The sequence below is a fragment of the Canis lupus genome, chromosome X (genome assembly GCF_048164855.1).
Source record: "Canis lupus baileyi chromosome X, mCanLup2.hap1, whole genome shotgun sequence".
In the NCBI taxonomy this organism is placed as follows: domain Eukaryota; kingdom Metazoa; phylum Chordata; class Mammalia; order Carnivora; family Canidae; genus Canis; species Canis lupus.
Window position 1 is genome coordinate 57,667,681 of NC_132876.1, and position 22,184 is coordinate 57,689,864.

The window sequence follows — 22,184 nt, forward strand, 5'->3', positions numbered from 1 at the left end:
CAGCTGCACTCCTTAATCCCCATCATGTATTTCATCCATCCCCCCACCCACCTCACTTCTGGTAACCATCAGTTTGTTCTCTTTAGTTAACAGTCTGTTTCTTACTTTGTCTCTCTTTCTTTCCTTTTGCTCATTTGTTCTGTTTTATCAATTCCATATATGCATGAAATCATATGGTATTTGTCTTTCTCTGACTTATTTCATTTAGCATTATAGTCTCTGACTACATCCATGTTGTTGCAGTTGTCATGATTTCATTTTTTTCTCGTTGAATAATATTCCATTGTGTATATACATATATACCACATCTTTATTATCTTTTCATCAGTTGATGGACTGATGATACCCTATCTTAGCTATTGAAAATAATGGTGCTATAAACATTGCAGTGCATGTATTCCTTTGAATTAGTGTTTTTGTATTCTTTGGGTCAATACCCAGTAGTGCAATTGCTGGGTTCTATGGAAGTTCTGCTTTTAACTTTCTGAGGAACCTGCATACAGTTTTCTACAGTGTCTGGACCAATAGGCATTACCACCAAGAATTCAAGAGGATTCTTTTTTCTCAGCTTCCTCACCAACATCTGTTATTTCTGGTGTTGTTAATTTTAGCCATTCTGATATGTACAAGGTGATATCTCCTTGTAGTTTTGATTTGCATTTCCCTCATGGTCAGTACTGACAAGCAACTTTTCATATGTCTGTTGGCCATCTCTGGGTCTTCTTTGGAAAATGTATATTAAGGCTTCTGCTCATTTCTTAACTGGATTATTTGTTTTTGGGGTGTTGAGTTTACTAAGTTCTTTAATTTGGATACTAACCCTTTATCAGATATGTCATTTGCAAATATCTTCTCCCATCCCATAGGCTGCCCTTTAGTTTTGTTGATTGTTTCCTTCACCGTGCAGTAGCTTTTTATTTTGATGAAGTCCCAATAGTTCATTTTTGTTTTTGTTTCCCTTGTCTCAGGAGACATATCTAGAAGCAACTGATGTGTTCTTTTCTAGAATGTTTATGGTTTCAGGTCTCACATTTAGATCTTTAATCCATTTTGAATTTATTTTGTGTCCAGTTTCATTTTGTGTGTTACCATCCACTTCTCCCAACCCCATTTATTGAACAAACTCTTTTCCCATTGGATATTCTTCTGTGCTATATTGAAGATTAATTAACCATATAATTGTGGGTTTATTCCTGGGTTTGCTATTCTGTTCCATTGATCTGTATGTCTATTTTTCTGGCAGTACCTTTCTGTTTTGATTACTACAGCTTTGTAGTAGAACTTAAAAACTGGAATTGCGATACCTCCAGTTTTATTTCTTTTTTCAAGATTGCTTTGACTATTTGGGATCTTTTGTGGTTCCATGCAAATTTTAGGATTGTTTGTTCTTATTTCTTTGAAATATATTGATGGCATTTTGATAGGGATTGCATTGAATCTCTAGATTGCTCTGGTTAGTATAGACATTTTAACAATATTTGTTCTTCCGATCCATGAACATGGACTCTCTTTCCATTTGTTTGTGTTGTCTTCAGTTTCTTTCATCAATGTTTTATAGTTTTCAGAGTATGAATATTTCTCATCTTTGATTAAATTTATTCCTAGTTATCTTATTGTTTTTGGTGCAATTGTAAATAAGATTGATTCCTTACTTTCTCTTTTGGCTGCTTCATTATGGGTGTATAGAAATGCAACAGAGTTCTGTACATTTTGTATCCTGCAACTTTCTTGAATTAATTTATCTGTTCTAGTAGTTTTTGGTACAGTCTTTTGGGTTTTCCATATATAGTATTATGTCATCTGCAAATAGTGAAAGTTTTACTTCTTCCTTACTGATTTAGATGCCCTTTATTTCTTTTTGTTGTCTGATTTATGTGGTTAGGACTTGTTATGTTGTTAGTACTGTTACTTAACAGTACTATGTTAAATATAAGTGGTAAGAGTGGACATCCTTGTGTTATTCCTGATCTTTGCAGAAAAGCTTTCAGGTTGTCACCATTGAATATGATGTTCACTGTAGGGCTTTTATGTAAGGCCTTTATTATGTTGAAGTTTGCCTCCTCCAGACTTACTTTGTAGAGGGTTTTTATCATGAATGGATATTGTACTTCATCAAATGCTTCTTCTGTGTCTATTGCAATAATTATATGATCTGTATCCTTTATTTCACTAATGTGATGTATCATGTTGATTGATTTGCATATAATGAACCTCCCTTAGATCCCCAAAATAAATTCCACTTGATTGTGATGAATGATTTTTTTAAGGTATTGTAGGAATCGGTTTGCTAGTATTTTGTTGGGGATTTTTGCATCTATGTTCATCAGATATACTGGCCTCTAGTATTGTTTTATAGTGGTGACTATATCTAGTTTTGTTATCAGGGTGACACAAGCCTCATAGAATGAACTGAAAGTTTTCCTTTTCTTTTTCTTTTTTTTTTTTTTTTTGAAAAAGTGTGAGAAGAATAGGCATTAATTTTTTAATACATGTTTGGTAGAAATCACCTGTAAAGTCATCTGGCCATGCAGTTTTGTTTGTTGGGATTTTTTTGATTAGTGATTAAATTTAGTTGCTGGTAATCAATGTTCGAATTTCCTGTTTCTTTCTGTTTCAGTTTTGGTAGGTTATAGGTTTCCAATAATTAATCCACTAAATTGTCCAATTTGTTGGCATATAATTTTACATAATATTCTCTTGTAATTGTGTTTCTGTGGTATTGGTTGGTATTTCTCTTATTTGTGATTGTATTTATTTCAGTCCTTTCTTTTTCTTGATATGTCTGACTAGATGGTTTATTAACTTCATACTTTTTCAAAGAAACAGCTCTTCATTTCGTTAATCTGCTCTATTGGGTTTTTTTTATTTTCTACATCATTTATTTATGCTGTGATCTTTATTCTTTCCATCAGCTGGTTTTATATTTTGTTTGTTCTTTTTCTAGCTTGTTTAGTTACAAGGTTAGCTTGTTCATTTGAGATTTTTTTTTTTTTTTTTTTTTTTTTGCTTCTTGAGGTAGGCCTGTATTGCTTTAAATTGCCCTTTTAGATTTGCTTTTGCTGCAACCCAAAGGTTTTGAACCATTGTCTTTTAATTTGTTTCCATGTACTTTTTTTATTCTTCCTTTTACTTCCTGGTTGACCCATTCATTGTTTAGTAGCATGTTATTTAACCTCTCTGTATTTTTGGTTTCAAGATTTTTTTTCCTGTGGTTGGCATGTAGCTTTATGATGTTGTGTTTAGAAGAGATGTACAAAGATAAAGATAACTTTATCTTTTCAAATTTGTTGAGGTTTGTTTTGTGATCTGATATGTGATATATTCTGTAGAATATTCTACGTGCACTTGAAAAGAATGTGTATTCTGTTTTAGGATGGGATGTTCTGAATATACCTTTTAAGTCCATTTGGTCCAGTGTGCCATTCAAAGCCATTGTTTCCTTGTTGATTTTCTGTTTAGAAGATCTCTCCATTTATGTAAGTGGAGTGTTAAATTCCTTGGCTATTATTTTATTGATTAATTCCTTTGTTATTAACAGTTTTGTGTATTTGGGTGCATAAACATTTACAATTGTTCTATCTTCTTGTTGAAGTGTACCCTTTATTATTATATTAGTATTCTTTCTTTTGTCTCTTATTACGGTCTATTACAGCCTAGTTTGTCTGTTACAAGTATTACTAACCTGGCTTTCTTTTGACATCCATTTGCATGATGACTTTTTCTCCATCTCCTTACTTTCAATCTGTAGGTGTGTTTAGGTCTAAAATGGTCCTGTTGTAGACAGCATATAGATGGGTCTTGTCTTTTTATCCATTCTGTCACCCTGTGTCCTTTAACTGGAGTGTTTATTAGTCCATTTGCATTCAAGGTAATTATTGATAGATATGTATTTACTACCATTTTATTTCTACTTCTGTGGTTGTTTCTGGATATTTTCTCTGATCCTTTCTTGTCTTTCCTTCATGGTTTGATGGTCTTCTTTACCGATATATTTGAATTTCTTTCTCCTTGTTCTTTGCATGTCTATATTGGTTTTTTGATTGGTGGTTACCATTAGGTTTGTATATAACATCTTCTCCATGTAGCAGTCTACATTAAGTTGATAGTCATTTTAGTTTGAACCCATTCTTTACTTTTCTCCTTACATTTTAGATGTGTGGTTTTATTTTTTATACCCTTTTTTTTGTTTCCTTGGCTGACTTTTTACAGAAATATTCATTTTTACTGCTTTTGTGTTTTCTACCTTTATACTGTCAATATTTTATCTTTCCTTTCCATTCAAAGTGTCCCCTTTAAAATTTCTTCAGGGCTTGTTTAGTGGTCATGACTCCTTTAGGTTTTGTTTGTCTTGGAAACTGTCTCTCCTTCTATTCTGAACCATAGCCTTGCTGGATAGAGTATTCTTGGCTTCAGATTTTTCCCATTTAGCACTTTAAATATATCATGCAACTTTCTTCTGGCCTGCAAAGTTTCTGCTGAACAATCCCCTGATAGCTTTATGGGGTTTTCCTTGTATTTAACTGTCGTCTTTTTCTTGCTGCTTTAATTATATTTTTAAATAACTGTATTTTTTCAGTTTAATTACAATAAATCTGGTATGGATCTGCTTTTATTTGATTTTTTGGAGGTGTCTGTGCCTCCTTGATCTGGTTATTTGTTTCACACTAGAGAAGTTTTTAGCAATTATTTCTTCAAATAAATTTTCTGCCTCTTTTTTTCTCTCTTGTTTTCTATGACTCTTATAATGTGAATGCTATTAGGTTTGATAGAGTCCCTGAGTTTCTTAAGTCTGTTCTCGTTTTGCATACTTTTATTGTCTCTTTTTCAACTTGATTACTTTCCATTACTCTGCTTTTTAGTTCATTAATTTGTTGCTCTGCTTTTTGCTGTTCATTCCATCAAGCCTGGTATCATTTTGTTTATTGAGCCCTTCCTCTCCACAGTGTTATTTCCTATCTGTTTTACCGGTCTCACTCATGTCTTCTACTCTTTTCTCAAGTCCATTGAGTATCTTTATGATAATTACTTTAAATTCTTTATTGGGCATGTTATTTATGTCTCTTTTGCTTATATCCTGTGGCCTTGTCCTGTTCTTTCATTTGGGATAAATTTCTCTGTCTCTTCATTTTGTCTACCTCTCTGTGTCTGCTTCTTTTTGTTAAGAAAATAAGTATATCTTCTGCTCTTGAAAGTAGTGACTTTATGAGGAAGAGGTCCTAGAGTGCCTTGCAGTGCTCTCTCCTTTTCTTTAATTTAGCACAAGTCCCTCTTTTTTCTCTTTTGTGTGTCTGTACCTGCTTGTATGTGTTTGGAAGGTCAACTGTGCCTCCTGTTCTTTGTGGCAATGGACTTAGGAAGAAGAGGTCCTATAGTGCCCTCAGCACGGTGTCTGCTGTTACCGAGGGCCTGGTGCTTCAGGGAGTATCTTCAACATCTGCTCTGTGTGCTCTGCTCTTGTGTTTTCTTTATCCTTCATGTCTTTGTCAGCAGAGGCTCTCTTTGCCTATTGTGGATAATGTTTGGGCATTGCTCTAAATGTGGTGAGTTTTAATTAGATGTGCTCTAGTCTGCTTATGAAATGAGAGCTTTCAGCAGTGCTGCTGAACCAAGCCTCTTCAAAATCCTTGGGTGAAGAGTTTTGGTGTGGGCAGGGATTTGGGCCAATCTTCTGGGGGTAGGGGCCCTCCTTCTCTGGGACTGATGCTAGTGACTTGGAAGGTTGGTTCCACTGGAGCATTGGGCATGAGGTGCAGGACTCAATGTAAGCAAGTTAGGTCCCAAGTGTCAGCACCGTGCCACTTCCTGCAGGTGGCTCTGTGCTTATGCTTAGGGGTTGGGGAGGGAAATGGTACCTGCCTGTTCCTTTGTTCTCAGGAGGGAGTCTATGCTCTCTAGGATATGCTCCAATATGAGCAGATAATCTGCCCATTCCAGAATGGGCTCTTCAGATCATTGTTTCCATGCTGTATGTCCATGGATTGTTTGCCCTGCCTTCTCTCCAACAGCAGCACTATGCCCTTCAGTTCTCCCCCAGCCAAGCCTGCTTACCTTTAAGACTGTAGAATTATGTCCTGCTGGTTGCAAGAATGGACAAAATTTGACCCCTCTCACTCCAAGCCAATTGCTATGGGGATTTGTTTTCCCCATGGACTCCCCTGTGTGTTAGTCCATCTTTCAACCTTCTGCACCTGTTAGTCCCTCTCCACCATAGCAGCCACAATCCATTTCACTCTCAAAACATGTCTTTGCACTTCCTACCTTCTTTCATGTGGCCTCTCCTTGAGACCTGTAGTTGTGGAGTTTGTTTTGTAAGTCTACAGGTTGATTTCTGGAGTATTTAGGTGATTTGGTAGTTATCTACTTGTATTTATGGGACAAAGTGATCCTAGGTTCCTTAATACTCCACTGCCATCTTCCCCAACCATGCATCTTTTCTGTCCACAATTCTGTGAAACTGGAAATCAACCCAAGAAAAAATCTGGAAAGAGCACAAGTACATGGAGGTTAAATAACGGGCTACTAAACAATAAATGGTTTAATGAAGAATTCAAGGAAGAAAAAAAATACACGGTAACCAATGAAAATGAAAACACAATGGTTCAAAACATTTAGGAAGCAGTAAGAGTGGCTCTAAGGGAAACTTTATTGTAATACATGCCTACCTCAAGCAGCAAAAAAAATCTCCTACAAAGAACCTAACCTGCACCTAAAGGAGCCTCCAAAAGAACAAACAAAACCCAAAACTGGAAAAAAGAAGGAAAAAAAGATTAGAGCAGAAATATATGATACAGAAACATAAACAGATCAATGAAACCAGGACCCGGTTCTTTGAAAAAATAAAATTGATAAACCTCTAACCAAACTTATCAAATAAACAGATGACTCAAACAAAATCACAACTAAAAGAATATCAGAGAAATACAAACAATAAGAAAATAGTCTCAAAAATTATGTGTCAACAGATTGGACAACCTAGAAGAAATGGATAAATTCCTAGAAACATGCAACCTACCAAAATTGAAGCTGGAAGAAATTGAAAATTTGAACAAAGTGATTATCAGCAATGAAATTGAATCAGTAATCATAAAACTCTTGTTTTTTGAAATTCCGTTAGTGTTTTCACAGATCTACAAGAAACAATCCTAAAATTTGTACCACAAAAGACCCTGAACAGTGGAAGCTATCTTTTTTATTTTATCTTATTTTATTCTATTTTATTTTCTTTCAGTGTAGGTAACCTCCAGTGTTGTATTAGTTTCAGGTGTACAATATAGTGTTTCAACAATTTCATACATCACCCAGTATGAATTCATCATGACAAGTGCCCTCATTAATCTCCATTACCTATTCAGCTATTGCCCTACACTCTTAGCTTCTGGTAAACCATCAGTTCTCAGTAGTTAAGAATATGTTCCTTGGTTTGTCTCCATCTCTCTCTCTCTCTTTTTTTTTTTTGCTCATTTATGTTGTTTCTTAAATCCCATGTATGAGTGAAATCAGATGGTATTTGTTCTTCCCTGACTTATTTCACTTATTGTACTCTCTAGCTCAATCCATATTGTTGCAAATGGCAACATTTCATTCTTTATCGCTGAATGTTTCATACATATATTATATATATATAATTATATATAATTATATATTTACAATATATATTTTATATATATATATATATATATATATATAAAATATTCACACCCACATCACATCTTTATTCATCTATCAGTAGACACTGGCTACTTCCATAATTTGGCTAGTGTAAATAATGCTGCAATAAACATACAGATGCATGTATCCATTTGAATTAGTATTTTTGTATCTTGGGAGTAAATAGCCAGTAGTGCCATTAATGGATCATATGGTGGTTCTATTTTTAACTTTTCGAGGAACTTATATGCTGTTTTCCACAGTGGCTGTACCAGTTTGCATTCCTGCCAACAGCACACAAGGGTTCCTTTTTCTCCACATCTTTGCCAACATCTGTTGTTTCTTCTCTTTTTTAATTTTAGACATTCTGACAGGTGTGAGGTAATAATGTCATTGTAGTTTTGATTTGCATTTCCCTAATCCAAAGCAATCTTCATAAAGAAAAAAACTGAACATATCACAATTCCAGGCTTCAATTTATATTATAAGCTGTATTAATCAAAACAGTATAGTACTGACCCCAAAAAGGACAAATACATCAGTGGAACAGCATAGAAAACCCAGAAATAAACCCACAATTATATGGTGAATTAATTTTTGATGAAGGAGGAATGAGTACACAGTGGGAAAAAGTCTTTTAAACAAGTGGAGTTGGAAAAACTGGACCTCTTTGTTTCACTATAGGTTAACATAAATCCAGAATTAAAGACTTAAATGTGAAACATGAATCCATAAAAATCCTAGAGGCCATGCATATTTGATAATTTTTCTGACATCTGCTATGTTATATGTCTCCTAAGGCAAGGGAAGCAAAGCCAGAAATAAAATACTGAACTACATCAAAATTAAAAGCTTTTGCAAGGTGAAGGAAACAGTGAACAAAACTAAAAGGCAACTCACAGAATGCGTGAAAATATTTGGTTATGACATATTCTATAAAGGGTTCCTATCTAAAATATATAAAGAACTTCTGCAACTCAACACCCAACTTAAAAATGAACAGATGACATGAACAGACATTATTCCAAAGAAGACATGCAGATGGCCAATGGACTCATGAAAAGATTCTCAATATCACTTAAAATCAGGGAAAGGCAAATCAAAATTACAGTGAGCTATCATCTCATACCTGTCAGAATGCTTAAAATCAACTTTAGAAAAAAAAACAGGTATTGGTAAGGGTGTAAAAAAAAGGAACACTTGTGCACTGTTGATGCCAATGCAAACTGCTGTAGCCACTGTGTAAAATAATATAGAGGTTCCTCAGAAAGTTAAAAATAGAACTGGTGTATTTTTTTTTACCAAGAGGTACAAAACACTAATTTGAAGGAATACATACACCCCTGTATTTATTGCAGCATTGTTTACACTAGAAAATTTATGGAAGCAACTCATGTGCCCATCAATAGGTGAATGGATAAAGAAGATGTGGTCTATATATATGCAGTGGAATATTATTCAGCCATAAAAATAATGAAATCTTGACACTTGCAACAACATGAATGCAGCTAAAAATAATGCTAAGTGAAATAAGTCAGAAAATGGCAAATACTATCTGACTTCACTCATGTGTAATTTAAGAAATGAAACATGATCAAAGGAAAAATGAGAGAGACAAGCCAAGAAACAAGCCCTTGTTTGAGCACAAATGAGGGTTATCCAAGAGGAGGTAGGTAGAGAGATGGCTGAAATATGTGATGAGGATTAAGGAGTACACTTATCATGATGAGCACTGAGTGATGTACAGAATTGTTGAATCACTGTGTTGTTCACCTGGAACAAATATAACACTATATGTTAACTCTACTGGAATTAACATAAACATTAAAAAAGTGAGAAGATTGTGTTGAAGAATACATCTCTATCAGCTCCAGAAGTGACTTCATTATAACAAATGTGCTGGAACCTCCGGGCCTAAGAAGTTTAAAACAGTTTGTGGAAAAATTAGGCCAAAATATGGTCTCTGGACCAGCCATATCTTATCTGGAGACTTGTTGGAAATATATGAAAACCCAACTCTGGCCTTCTACTTCAGAAACCATGTTCTGAGAAGCCCTATAGGTGATTCAGAAACACGTGAACGTTTGAAAGCCACCACTACAAAAGAATGAAATGCCTTTTCAGGGTGAAAAGGTGGTGTCAAAGCAAAGATTGCATCAAAGTTTAAAAGACAAGGAAATCTTTATTGAAGAGTATTGCAAAAAAGATAGAAGGCAGAACAACTCAGTCTGAATTCATCTCCCCTGAGGTAGATGATGAGAAGGTTAAGGGCTGGGGCGAGCTGCTGGCAACGTACTAGAGGATGTTGGCAGTAAAGGGGGTTGTCATTGGCCATTTGTGTTTGCAAATAAACTTCTATTTTATGACAAAAAAAAGGTACATAAGAGACTTTGCTGTTCCGTATTATGATAATGTAAGGTTTGCTTATGTAAGTTTTATGAGTAAAATTTTTAAACTAATTTTTATTGTGAGGAATAAATATATTCATGTGTATTTATTCACACATAAACACACACATTTGTGCATGTTTTGATACATCCTCCTATTACCCAAATAAATTCCAAGGAGTATATACCAAAATAATCATAGAGTGGTTATCCCTAAATGATGAGAATACAGATAATTGACACATTTTTCTGTTTGTTTACTTTGATTTGCCACAAATATAAAGGATCATATTGCATAAATGTATAATAGTGTGATTAAAATTTGACCTACCACATATTTGACAGTTATATTTTGATTATGTCCAATTGAATCCACAGTTTCAGGTGTATATTTCCAGGCCACTATAAGATATAAAAATGTTCCATGTGGTCATCACATTTAACTATTTATCTTTAATCTTCATATTCTCAAATCTTCCTAATTTGGTAAATATTTCTTGAAATTTTAAACTGCTTTCCCAAATTGCCCTGTACCATAGTAATCAGTGACCTAACTTAGGGAAGTTAAGTTTTTTTTCACATGGCTCCTTCCTTCATTGTCATCTGGATTCTGTTCCCACTTAATTCATTTATTTATGTGTATGTGTATACTCTCCCATTCCCACACCTCTTCTTCATATTAGCTTATTCAGAAAAGCCTTCCTACTTATTGAAGACAATGAATGACTTTTCTTCAGTCATAAGTAGCATGAAGTGGAACTGTAACCTTCACATTTTCTTTTATAAGCAACATCATAGTTATTTTATGATAACTATTTTATAGTTATAGTTATTTTAACTATCCCCTGGACATTTCCCTGGTATTTTGACATAGTTTAATGTCCAGTGTATTTTGGGGGAGAAACACTAAAATATGTTTTACAAGTATGTACTTGTCTGAATAGCTTTCTCATATAATATAGTTATATTTATTTATGGAATCACTACAAAGGTCAAAGAACTTCCGTCATATTAAATTCTTCAGAGTACAAATATTGTATGGTTAGACGTAGTAGTAGAGCATCTGCACTTTCCAATTATGAGAGATCCCTGCTTTTGGATGAAGTATACTCCTTGACAGTATATGTTTAAGCAGTTTGTAGTGATGCAAACTTACAATCTCTACTCATTCTTGCATTTCACACAGGGACTGTCAGTCAGCCGGGTAAGAGTAATCAAGACTATTGTATAGGTCTTAGGCCTGCCTAGAAGGAGTAGAGATGGCAAGATCATTTGTCCAAGGTCATATGATGATGTTTATCTTTGAAATATAATAATAATAGTAACAGCTTTTGTGAATTATTTGCTGGGAGTCAGTAATGAGGTAAGTACTCCCGTTAGTTATTTCATTGGAAATATCCATTCGATATTTCCATTTCTTAACCCTTTGAAGTAGGTACTATTAGTTCCATTTTATATATAAGGAAACTAAGGCTAATCTTTTTTTTAAATGCTTCCCTCATACACTTTTCTCTCTTCTCATAAATTGTCATCACATTGTGCCAACCTTAAAACTATGGGGTTTTTCCTCTCTTACAATAAAGAAAATAGTGTCATACCATTCCACAGTGATAGTCATTTAACAAATATTTATTGAGCTCCTAGGAAACATTGCATGCCAATGGATATATGAATTAGAGCTGTTGTAAAGATTCAGTATTTATAAAACATTTATCTCACAGTGCCTGACAAAGAGTTAAGCATATAAGAAATGGCAGCTACTCTTGATGCAAGAATACCATTTCTGGGGTGCCTGAGTGGCTCTAGTCGAGATACCAGGGTCCTGGAAATGAGCCCCACATCAGGCTCCTTGCTCAGCAGGGAGTCTGCTTCTCCCTCTGCCCCCCCCCCCCCCGCTCATGCTTGTGTGCTCTCTCTCTTTGTCACTCTCTCTCTGAAATAAATAAATAAATAAAATTTTTAAAAAAGAATACCATTGCTAATATACTGGGTATGGGTACTACATATAACAAAGTATTATTTTTAATATTATCATGCTTTCTCTCCCCTTTGTGCCTTTGCACAAACTCTTCCCTTGCCCTGATGTGGCCTTGCCAACTAGTTAAATGTTTCTTCATCCTTTGAGTCCTAGTTCATATATTAACCACCTTTTTCAAACTTTTCCCTGCCTCATTCATGCATTTAGATATTTGTTCCTCTTTTTGGTAGAAACTTGAACTTCCCTCTAGGGGTTAACATTTATTCTTTTTTTATAATAATGATAACATTTATTAAACAATATGTGTAGGCACTGTTTTAAGTACTTTGATTGATTTAATTTAACCCTCACAAAAATTCTGTGATTCAGCCCATTGTCTTCTGTATTATTCAGATGAGGAAACTGAAGCACAGAAAAGGTAAACGATTTACCCATGGTCACAGAACTTGTAGTAGGGAGAAGCAAACTTTAAATCCAGTCAGTCTGACTCTAGAGCCTATATATTTTACTCACCATAATATACTGCTTCTTACAGTAATTTTTTAAATTTTATTTAAATTCATTACTATATAGTATATTATTAGTTTCAGAGATAGAGTTTAGTGATTTAACAGTTGTATGCAACACCCAGTGCTCATCATTTCAAGTTCCCTTCTTAATGCCCATCACCTAGTTAGCACATCCACCCACTTCTCCTCCAGCAACCCTGTTTGTTTCCTGTAGTTAAGAGTCTCTTATGGTTTGTCTCCCTCTCTGATTTCACCTTGTTTTATTTTTTGCTCCCTTCCCCAGGATAATCTTTTTGTTTCTTAAATTCCTCATATGAATGAAATCATATGTTAATTGTCTTTCCCTAATTGCCTTATTTCACTTAGCATAATACCCTTTAGTTCTACCCACATTGTTGCGAATGGTAAGATTTCATTTTTGATGGTTGAGTAATATTCCTGTGTGTATGTGTGTGTGTGTATGCATGCATACTACATTTTCTTTATCCATTTATCTCTTGATGGACATCTGGGCTCTTTCCATGTTTTGGTTATTGTGGACAATGCTGCTATAAACATTTGGGTGCAGTGCCCCTTCAAATCACTGTATCCTTTGGATAAATACCTCGTAGTGCAATTGATGGGTCCTAGGGTAGCTCTATTTTTAGCTTTTTGAGGAACCTCTATACTGTTCTCCAGAATGGCTTTAGCAGCTTGTATCCCCCACAAAGAGTATATAAAAGGATTCCCCTTTCTCCCCTCGCCAACATCTGTTGTTTTCTAACTTGTTAATTTTAGCCATTCTGACTGGTGTGAGGAGCTATCTCATTGTGGTTTTAATTTTTATTTCCCTGATGCCGAGTGACATTGAGCATTTTTTCATGTTCCTGCTGGCCATGTGTAAGTCTTTGGAGAAATGTCTGTTCATGTCTTCCACCCATTTCTTCACCAGACTTTTTGTCTTTTAGGTGTTGAGTTGGTAAATTCTTTATAGATTTTAGATACCAGCTCCCTGTCTGATAAGATATTTACAAATACCCTCTCCCATTCTGAAGGTTGTCTTTTAGTTTGTTGACTGTTTCCTTTGCTGAGCAGAAGCTTTTTATCTTGATGAAGTCCCAATAGTTCATTTTTGTTTTTGTTTCCCTTGCCTTCGAAGATGTGTCTAGCAAGAAATTGCTGCAGCTGAGGCTAAAGAAGTTGCTTCCTGTGTTCTCTAGGATTTTGATGGATTCCTGTCTCACATCTAGGTCTTTATAGATTTTGAGTTTATTTTTGTGTATGGCTAAGAAAATGGTGAGTTTCTTCTATATGTGCTGTCCAATTTTTCCAACACAATTTGTTGGAGAGACTCTTTTTTCCATTGGATGTATTTTCCTGCTTTGTCAGAGACTGGTTGACCATAGAGTTGAGGATCCATCTCTGGGTTCTCTATTCTGTTCCATTGATCTATGTGTCTGTTTTTGTGCCAGCACCAAACTGTCTTGATGATTACAACTTTGTAATAGAGTTTGAAGCCAGACCTTGTGAAGCCACCAGCTTTGGTTTTCTTTTTCAACATTCCTTTGGCTATTTGGGGTCTTTTTGGTTCCATACAAATTTTAGGATTATTTGCTCCAGCTCTATGAAAATGTTCATGATATTTTGATAGGGATTGCATTCAATGTGTAGATTTTTCTGGGTAGCATACACATTTTAATAATATTTATTGTTACAATCCATGAGCATGGAATGTTTTTCTTTGTGTCTTCCTCAATTTCATTCATAAGTATTACATAAATTTCAGAGTACAGATTCTTTACTTTTTTGGTTAGGTTTATTCCTAGGTGTATCTTATGGGTGTTGGTGCACTTGTAATGAGACCGATTCCTTAATTTCTCTTTCTTCTGTCTCATCGTTAGCATATAGAAATTCAGCTGACTTCTGTGCATTGATTTTATATCTTGCCATTTTGCTAAATTCTTGCAGTTCTTGTGTGGAGTCTTTCTGGTTTTCCATATAAAATATCATGTTATCTGTTAAGAGAGACAGTTTGATTTCTTCCTTGCTAATTTGGATGCCTTTTATTTCTTTTTGTTGTCTGATTGCTGAGACTAGAACTTCTAGTACTATATAGAACAACAGTGATGAGAGTGGACATCCTGTCGTGTTCCTGACCTTAGGAAAAAAGCTATTAGTTTTTTCCCATTGTAGATCATATTAGGTGTGGGTTTTTCATATATGGCTTTTATAATATTGAGGTATGTTCCCTCTGTCCCTACATTGCAGAGACTTTTAATCAAGAAAAGATGTTATATTTTGTCAAATTCTATTTCTGCATCTATTGAGAGGATTATTTGGTTCCTGTCCTTTTGTTAATGTGTTGTATTACATTGATTGATTTGCAGCTCTTGAATCTTGCTTGCAGCCTGGGAATACATCCCACTGCGTTGTGGTGAATAATCCTTTTTTTTTAAAAAAAAGATTCTATTTATTTATTTGGGAGAGAGTGTGTGCACAAGCAGGGGAAGGGGCAGAGGGAAAGAGAGAAGCAGACTCCTCACGGAGCACAAGCCTGATGTGGGGCTTGATCCCAGGACCCTGAGATCATGACCTGAGCCAAAGGCAGATGCTTAATCCACTGAGCGACCTAATAATCATTTTAATGTACTGTTGGATCCTATTAGCTAGTATCTTGGTGAGAATTTTTGCATCTATGTTCATCAGGGATATTGGTCTGTAAATCTGCTTTTTCTTGGAGTCTTTGTCTGGTTTGGGGATTGAGTAATGCTGGCCTCATAGAATGAGTTTGGCAGTTTTCCTTTCATTTCTGTTTTTTGGAACAGCTTCAGAAGAATAGGTATTAATACCTCTTTAAATATTTGGTAGAATTTCACTGAGAGTCTAACTGGTCCTGGATTCTTGCTTGTTGGGAGATTTTTGATTACTGATACTATTACTTTACTGGTTATGGCTCTGTTCAGGTTTTCTATTTCTTCCTGTTTCAGTGTTGGTAGTTTATATGTTTCTAGGAATGCATCCATTTCTTCCAGATTGCCTAATTCAGTGGCATATAGTCGTTCACAATATGCTCTTATAATTGTTTGTATGGTTTTGGTGTGTGTTATGATCTCTCTCCTGTTTCATTTATGATTTCTTTTTTTCTTTGGTCCTTTTTTCTTTTTGAAAAGTATGGGTAGGGATTTATGGATCTTGTTAATTTTTTCAAAAAACCAACTTCTAGCTTTATTGATCTGTTCTACTGTTCTTCTGATTTCTATTTCACTGGTCTCTGCTCTAATCTTTATTTTTTCCTCTTCTCTTGCTGAATTTAGGCTTTATTTTCTGTTCTTTCTCCAGTTCATTAGGTGTAAGTTTAGGTTGTGTATTTGAGACATTTCTTGTTTTTTGAGAACGGCCTGTATTGGTATATACTTCCCTCTTAGGGCAGCCTTTGCTGCATCCCAAAGATTCTGAACAGTTGTATTTCATTTTCATTTTGTTTTAATGAAGTTTTTAAACTCTTCATTAATTTCCTGGTTGACCCATTCATTCTTTAGTAGGATGCTCTTTAGCCTCCATGTATTTGTGTTCCTTCCAAATTTTGTCTTGTGATGTAGTTCAAGTTTTAAAGCATTGTAGTCTGAAAATATGCAGGGAATAGCTCAAGTTTTTAGGTACCAGTTGGGACCTGATTAGTGACCCCACTGTGTGATCTATTCTAGAGAATATTCCATGTGCACACAAAAAGAATGTGTATTCTGTTGCTTTAGGATAGAATGCTCTGAATATATCTGTGAAGTCCATCTGGTCCAGTGTGTCATTCGAGGACTTTGTTTCTTTGTTGATCTTCTGCTTAGAGGATCTGTCCATTCCATTACTGTGATTAAGGTGTTAAAGTCCCCTACTATTATTTTATTGTCAATGTGTTTCTTTAATTTTGTTAATTATTGATTTATATAATTAGCTGCTCCCAAGTTAGGGACATAAATATTTACAATTGTTAGATCTTCTTGTTGGATAGAACCTGTTTATTATGATATAGTATCTTCCTTCATTTGTTATTACTATTAAAATATAGTTTATGTGATATAAGGATTGCTACTCCAGCTTTCTTTTGATGTCCAATTGTTCTCCACCCCTTTACTTTCGATATGGAGGTGTTTGGGGGTCTGAATTTAGTCTCTTGTAGACAGCATATCGATAGGTCTTGTTATTTTATCCAGTCTGCTACCCTTTGTCTTTTTTTGGAGCATTTAATCTATTCACATTCAAAGGAATTATTGAAAGATAGAAATTTAATGTCATTGCATTACCTGTACAGTCACTGTTTCTGTAGATTGTCTCTGTTCCTTGTCCTGCTCTTTGTTACTTTTGGGCTCTCTCTCTGTCTGCTTACAGGATGCCCCTTAATATTTCTTGCAGAGCTGGTTTAGTGGTCATATATTCTTTTAGTTTCTTTTGATCCTGGAAGCTCTTTATCTCTCCTCTGTTCTGAATGACAGCCTTGCTGTATGAAGTATTCTTGCCTGCATATTTTTCTTGTTTAGTACCCTGAATGTATCATGCCAGCCCTTTCTGGCCTGCCAGGTCTTTGTGGATAGGTATATTGACAGTCTAATGTTCTTACCCTTGTAGGTTAAGAACTTCTGGTCTCCACCTGCTTTATCTCTGAAATTTGCAGGTTTCACTATTATATGTCGTCGAGTTGTTGACCGAGTTTTATTTATTTTGAGAGGGGTTCTCTGTGCCTTCTGGACTTGAATGCCCGTACCTTTCCTCAGATTAGGGAAGTCCTCAGCTATAATTAGTACAAATAAGCCTCCTGTCCCCCCTTTCCTCTTACTCTGGGACTCCAGTTATTCTAACATTGTTTTGCTTTATGTTATTGCTGATCTCTCAAATCTTCTCTGTGATCCAGTAGTTGTTTGTCTCTTTTTCTCAGCTTCCTAATTCTCCATTACTTTGTCTTCTATATCACTGACTCTCTCTTCTGCCTTGTTCATCCTAGCAGTTAAAACCTCCATTTTTTATTGCATCTCAGTAATAGCCTTTTTTTCTGACCTGATTCAATTTTAGTTCTTTTATTTCTCCAGTAAGGGATTCTCCAGTGTCTTCTGTTCTTTTTTCTTCAAGCCTAGCTAATATCCTTATAATCATTGTTTTGAATTATTGTTCTGACATTTTACTTATATCCATATTGCTTAAATCCCTGATAGTGAGTACTGTTTCCTGTTCTTTCTTTTGGTTTGAGTTTTTCTGTGTAGTCATTATGTCAGAAAAGAATAGATAAAAGACAGAAAATACAAAAATAGCAACAACACCAGAAAAATACAAACTAAACAAATCAGAAAAAAACAGAAACCAAAAAAAAAAAAAAAAGAGAGAAAATTCAAACAAGAAATAGAACAGGTCACAACAATAGACTAGATCCTGGTTATATTTTGGTCTATTTATTAGAAGAAACTAGATCCCAAAATAGGAAAGGAAATTATTTATACATATATAACATATATATGTGTATATATACACATATATATACATTTATACATATACATATATATACATATATATATACATATATATACACTTATATATATGTATATATAAAATAAAATAAAAATTGAGTACAAATATAAAATTGAGTACAATGAAAGTACACCAAAAATGAAATATATACATAAATAGAAATATAAAAATAAAAACTATAAGCTTTTAAAAAGAATTGATAAAATATGAAATTAGCTGAAAAGGAAAAAAATATAAAACTGGAAACCTAAAGAATAATAAGAAAAACTTCAAATGGCATATACTGTTTTCCTCAAGAACTGAAATTTTATAGTTCTCTGTGATCAGTAAACTTGATATTAGCTGGATGTTCCTGCTTGTCTTCTGAAGGAGGGACCTGTTGCACTGATTCTGAGATGTCTTTACCCTGGTGGAATTGTACTCCCCTTGCCAGGGTCCCATGCTCAGTGTAGGCAGCTCCAGATTGTACCGTGTGGCATGCTGCGTTGCTCCCTATAGATCTCATACAAGTTGAACACTCTCAGTGGTCCAGATTTGCATGTATGTAGAAAAACATCTGTATACATGTTTGATAAAATGTATGACATTTAAACTGGGTTTTTCTTTAAACTCTCCCCAACTCTAGCTTTCTCACTTTTTTCTGTGATAAAATTATCTTCCTAATCTTTAATGTGTCTTAATCAATTTATAAATGCAAAGCCAACAACACAGAGAAATAGACTCGCTTAGGTTTTTTAGTTTGAATAACCTTACACTGGGAAGGTTAACCAGGAGAGAAAAGCTTGAATTTATCATTTATACTTAGCCTTGTTCCAGGACAAAAAGAAAGCATGTTTGTTTTTTTCCACTTTCTTTGTAAATTAAAGTTTGGCTGCTTTTTTCCTCCTTCTTGTCTTATGTTTTGGACCTGTTCACAGACTTTCAGGAGTAAATTGTAAAATTGGACATTAAAAGTCTTTAATAGTGTATTTTCCTGCTTCTCCCCTAATTGAGAGTCATTGGTGTCAGAACTGTTGGAAAATTGTTCTGCTCTTGTTAATTAGCTTGTCTGTCTTCTGAACTAGAACTAGTCTAATATTACAGAAGGCTTTAAACCACCCTTTCCCTTTCTCTTAATTTTTAAAATTTTCAAGTCAGGAAAAAAAAGACAATATGCCATGTATTTATTTTAAATATCCAAACTTTTTCTCAACTCATTTATTTTCTTCTTTTGAAACTCCCTGGTTATAAGCAAATTTTATAGCTTGCAGTGTTACACAGTCGTTCTCCTCCCTTAAAAAACTTTTACTTCTAAATCTCTTAAAAGTTTTCTCTTTTTTCCTGAACCTTTTAAATAAAATTTGTCTTAAACACAATAAAACAGGTTTTAAAAATTATGAAATTGTTTCTTCACAGAAAAATTTCATTATTTCCCAGGTCAAAGCCCAAAAACTGAAAATGGTGAATACTCTCAAATGGTATAAGAATCCCACCTTTTTAACAGAGGTTTGTATGGAGTTTGGCATCATTCATACTTGAAAAAAAGTATCTTCAGAAGAATTAGTCTCAATTAGGATTCCTTAGAGAACACTTTTTACTATTCTATCTGAATGCTCTTATTTTTATATATCTGGGTTAGCTTAGTTATGTTCTAGATTTCTTATATTTATACTAACAGTGTTGAGCTGTTAATAATGATCATCTATGTGCTGATTGTTCTGTAGAAATAAAAAAAGTAAAATAGTATTTAGGAAGAATAAATTAGAAATGCTGTATAAATTTGTTATTTCTTTAATCATTAAGTAGGTTTCATTGTTACTCGTTTTCCTTTAAAACAGTTAAGTAGACAAATACATCTTGACTTAGATCTCATTATATAAATGACAGGCATATAATTAGTATGTCTAGCTGAGTGGAACCAAATGCCTTCTCTTGCCTTAAAATTTGAGAGTGTAATGATGAAAATATGAGCTAAATTCATCGCTCTTCTATTGGAAGAATCACTTGAAGACAAATGTTGGTGACTGCTATAACTAATGCAGTTACACCTGAGTAAAACAGGATCAGAATACATACCAGTGAGACTTTGTGGGTTACACTCATTCCTCAAAGGTAATAAAATGAAAATTATATAAAGTAAATGATGTGAAGTCTCATAATTTGCTGTTTAGTTTTTTAACAAAGAAATTTATTTTAAAGATATTCATGAGCAAATTAGCTTGATTTTAAGACATACTTATTACAAAATTATGGCTTTAGAGAAAAGATGAGAACTCTTTAGTAAAATTTAAGTCTTTTTTACTTTTAAATACTGGATTTAATTGATGTCTAAATCTAGTATACTTCATTCTTCATTAGCTATAATAATCCAAAGATTTATTTTCCTTTCAAAGATGTTATTGATTTCAAAGGTATTTTTCCCAATTAAAGAAATATGGAAAGATAAAGGAATTTAAAAGCTACTCTTTTAGCTAATGAAGCTTTTATGTTACTCTGAGAATATTCTCACTTCTTGACTAATCCTCCTACTCAGTTTATCTTTACCTCTGTTTAGTATCAGCTGATCAAATTCACCCATTCTTGAATCAGCACCAACTTCTATTTCTTTCCATTAAGAACAAAGTAGAATTTTGTAATTTTTTGTAGCATAGTTGAAGGTTGACAAATGCTATGGTAGTTTACATTAAATACTATTCAGTTACTGTGTTGCATTCAGTGAAGTATAATACTTGAAATTCATTTTGTAGTCTTTGTTAAAGAGAATATCCTGTTTAGGCATTGTGTAATAAAATACAATATATAATTCTCACAGTATTTTCAATTTTTGAACAGTTTTTTGCATTATGATTAGTCAGAATTTTAAAGCATATAAACAAAATTATTTGACAAAAATATACCAAATATATACAAATTTATTATTCAGAGTAGAAATTAATATCATAAAAATCATGTATTCAAGTATAATACTAACATCAACTTAACCTTTACTCATTAACAAAGCAAGTGATCAGTTGTTAAGCAATTTAAGATTTCCTTTTACAGATAACATAGTTTAGACTTTTTATTCTTTATCCTATGCTATGCAGATGCACTGTAGTTTTAAGTATATGGCCAAAAATGTGCATAAGACATTAAAATACGTTAAGTTTACTTTGACCTTTTAGTCTTTTTAATGACTTTTCAAGGCTGCCATACTGCCTTATCTTTGATTTGATTTTGAATTTGTAAAGCTGTAAGTGTACAACTGAAATTTACCTTCATATAGTATGGAAATAGTATATATGAAAAGTATTTCCAAGGCAGCTAAACAGTTCAGTTAACCAGAAAGATACAGTTTGACAATACGCTATTATATGGTAGTTGAGAACATAGGCTGGGTTCAAATCCTATCTCTTTTACATAATAGCTGAATGACCTTAGGCAAGTTGTTTAATCTCTCTGTACCTCAGCTTCCCCATCTATAAAATAGGGATAATGATAGTATCTATAACTCAGAACTATTATAAGGATCAGATTCTTATGAACTGTGTATGACACTTATAAAACTCAAGAAATATAAAAAAAATTTTTAATGTAGGTGACACAATGTTACATTAGTTTCAGGTACACAAGAAAGCAGTTCAACTTCTCTATACATTATGCTGTGCTCACCACAAGTGTAGCTACCATCTCTTCTGCAATACTACAATATCATTGACCATATTCACTATGCTATGCCTTTTATTCCCATGACTTGTTCATCCCATAACTGGAAGCATATATCTTCCACTCCCCTTCATCCATTTTGTCCTTCACATCACCTCCCTTCCCACTAAAAACCATCAGTTTGATCTCTGTATTTATAAGTCTGAATCTCTTTTTTTCATGTTTATTTTTTCTTTAGATTCCAGATATAAGTGAAATCATATGGAATTAGTTTTTCTCAATCTGATTTATTTCAATTAGAATACCCATCACCCATTTAGCCCATCACCAGCCCACCTCCCCTCCATCAAGCCTCAGTTTGTTATCTACAGTTAAGAGTGTCTTATGGTTTGACTCCTTCTTTTTTGTCCTTTTCTCCTGTGTTCATCTGTTTTGTTTCTTATATTCCATTTATGAGTGAAATCATATGCTATTTGTCTTTCTCTGACTTTTTTGCATACCATAATACACTCTAGCTCCATTGACATCATTGCAAATGGCAAGATTTTATTC

The 22,184-nt window shown here is 34.0% G+C and overlaps 1 protein-coding gene across 4 annotated transcripts in view; it reads left to right on the forward strand.

The window, feature by feature from the left end:
• Positions 1–22,184, forward strand: part of CHM (CHM Rab escort protein) — a 243,980-nt gene that overhangs the window by 196,872 nt on the left and 24,924 nt on the right. The gene's annotated exons all lie outside the window — the stretch shown is intronic.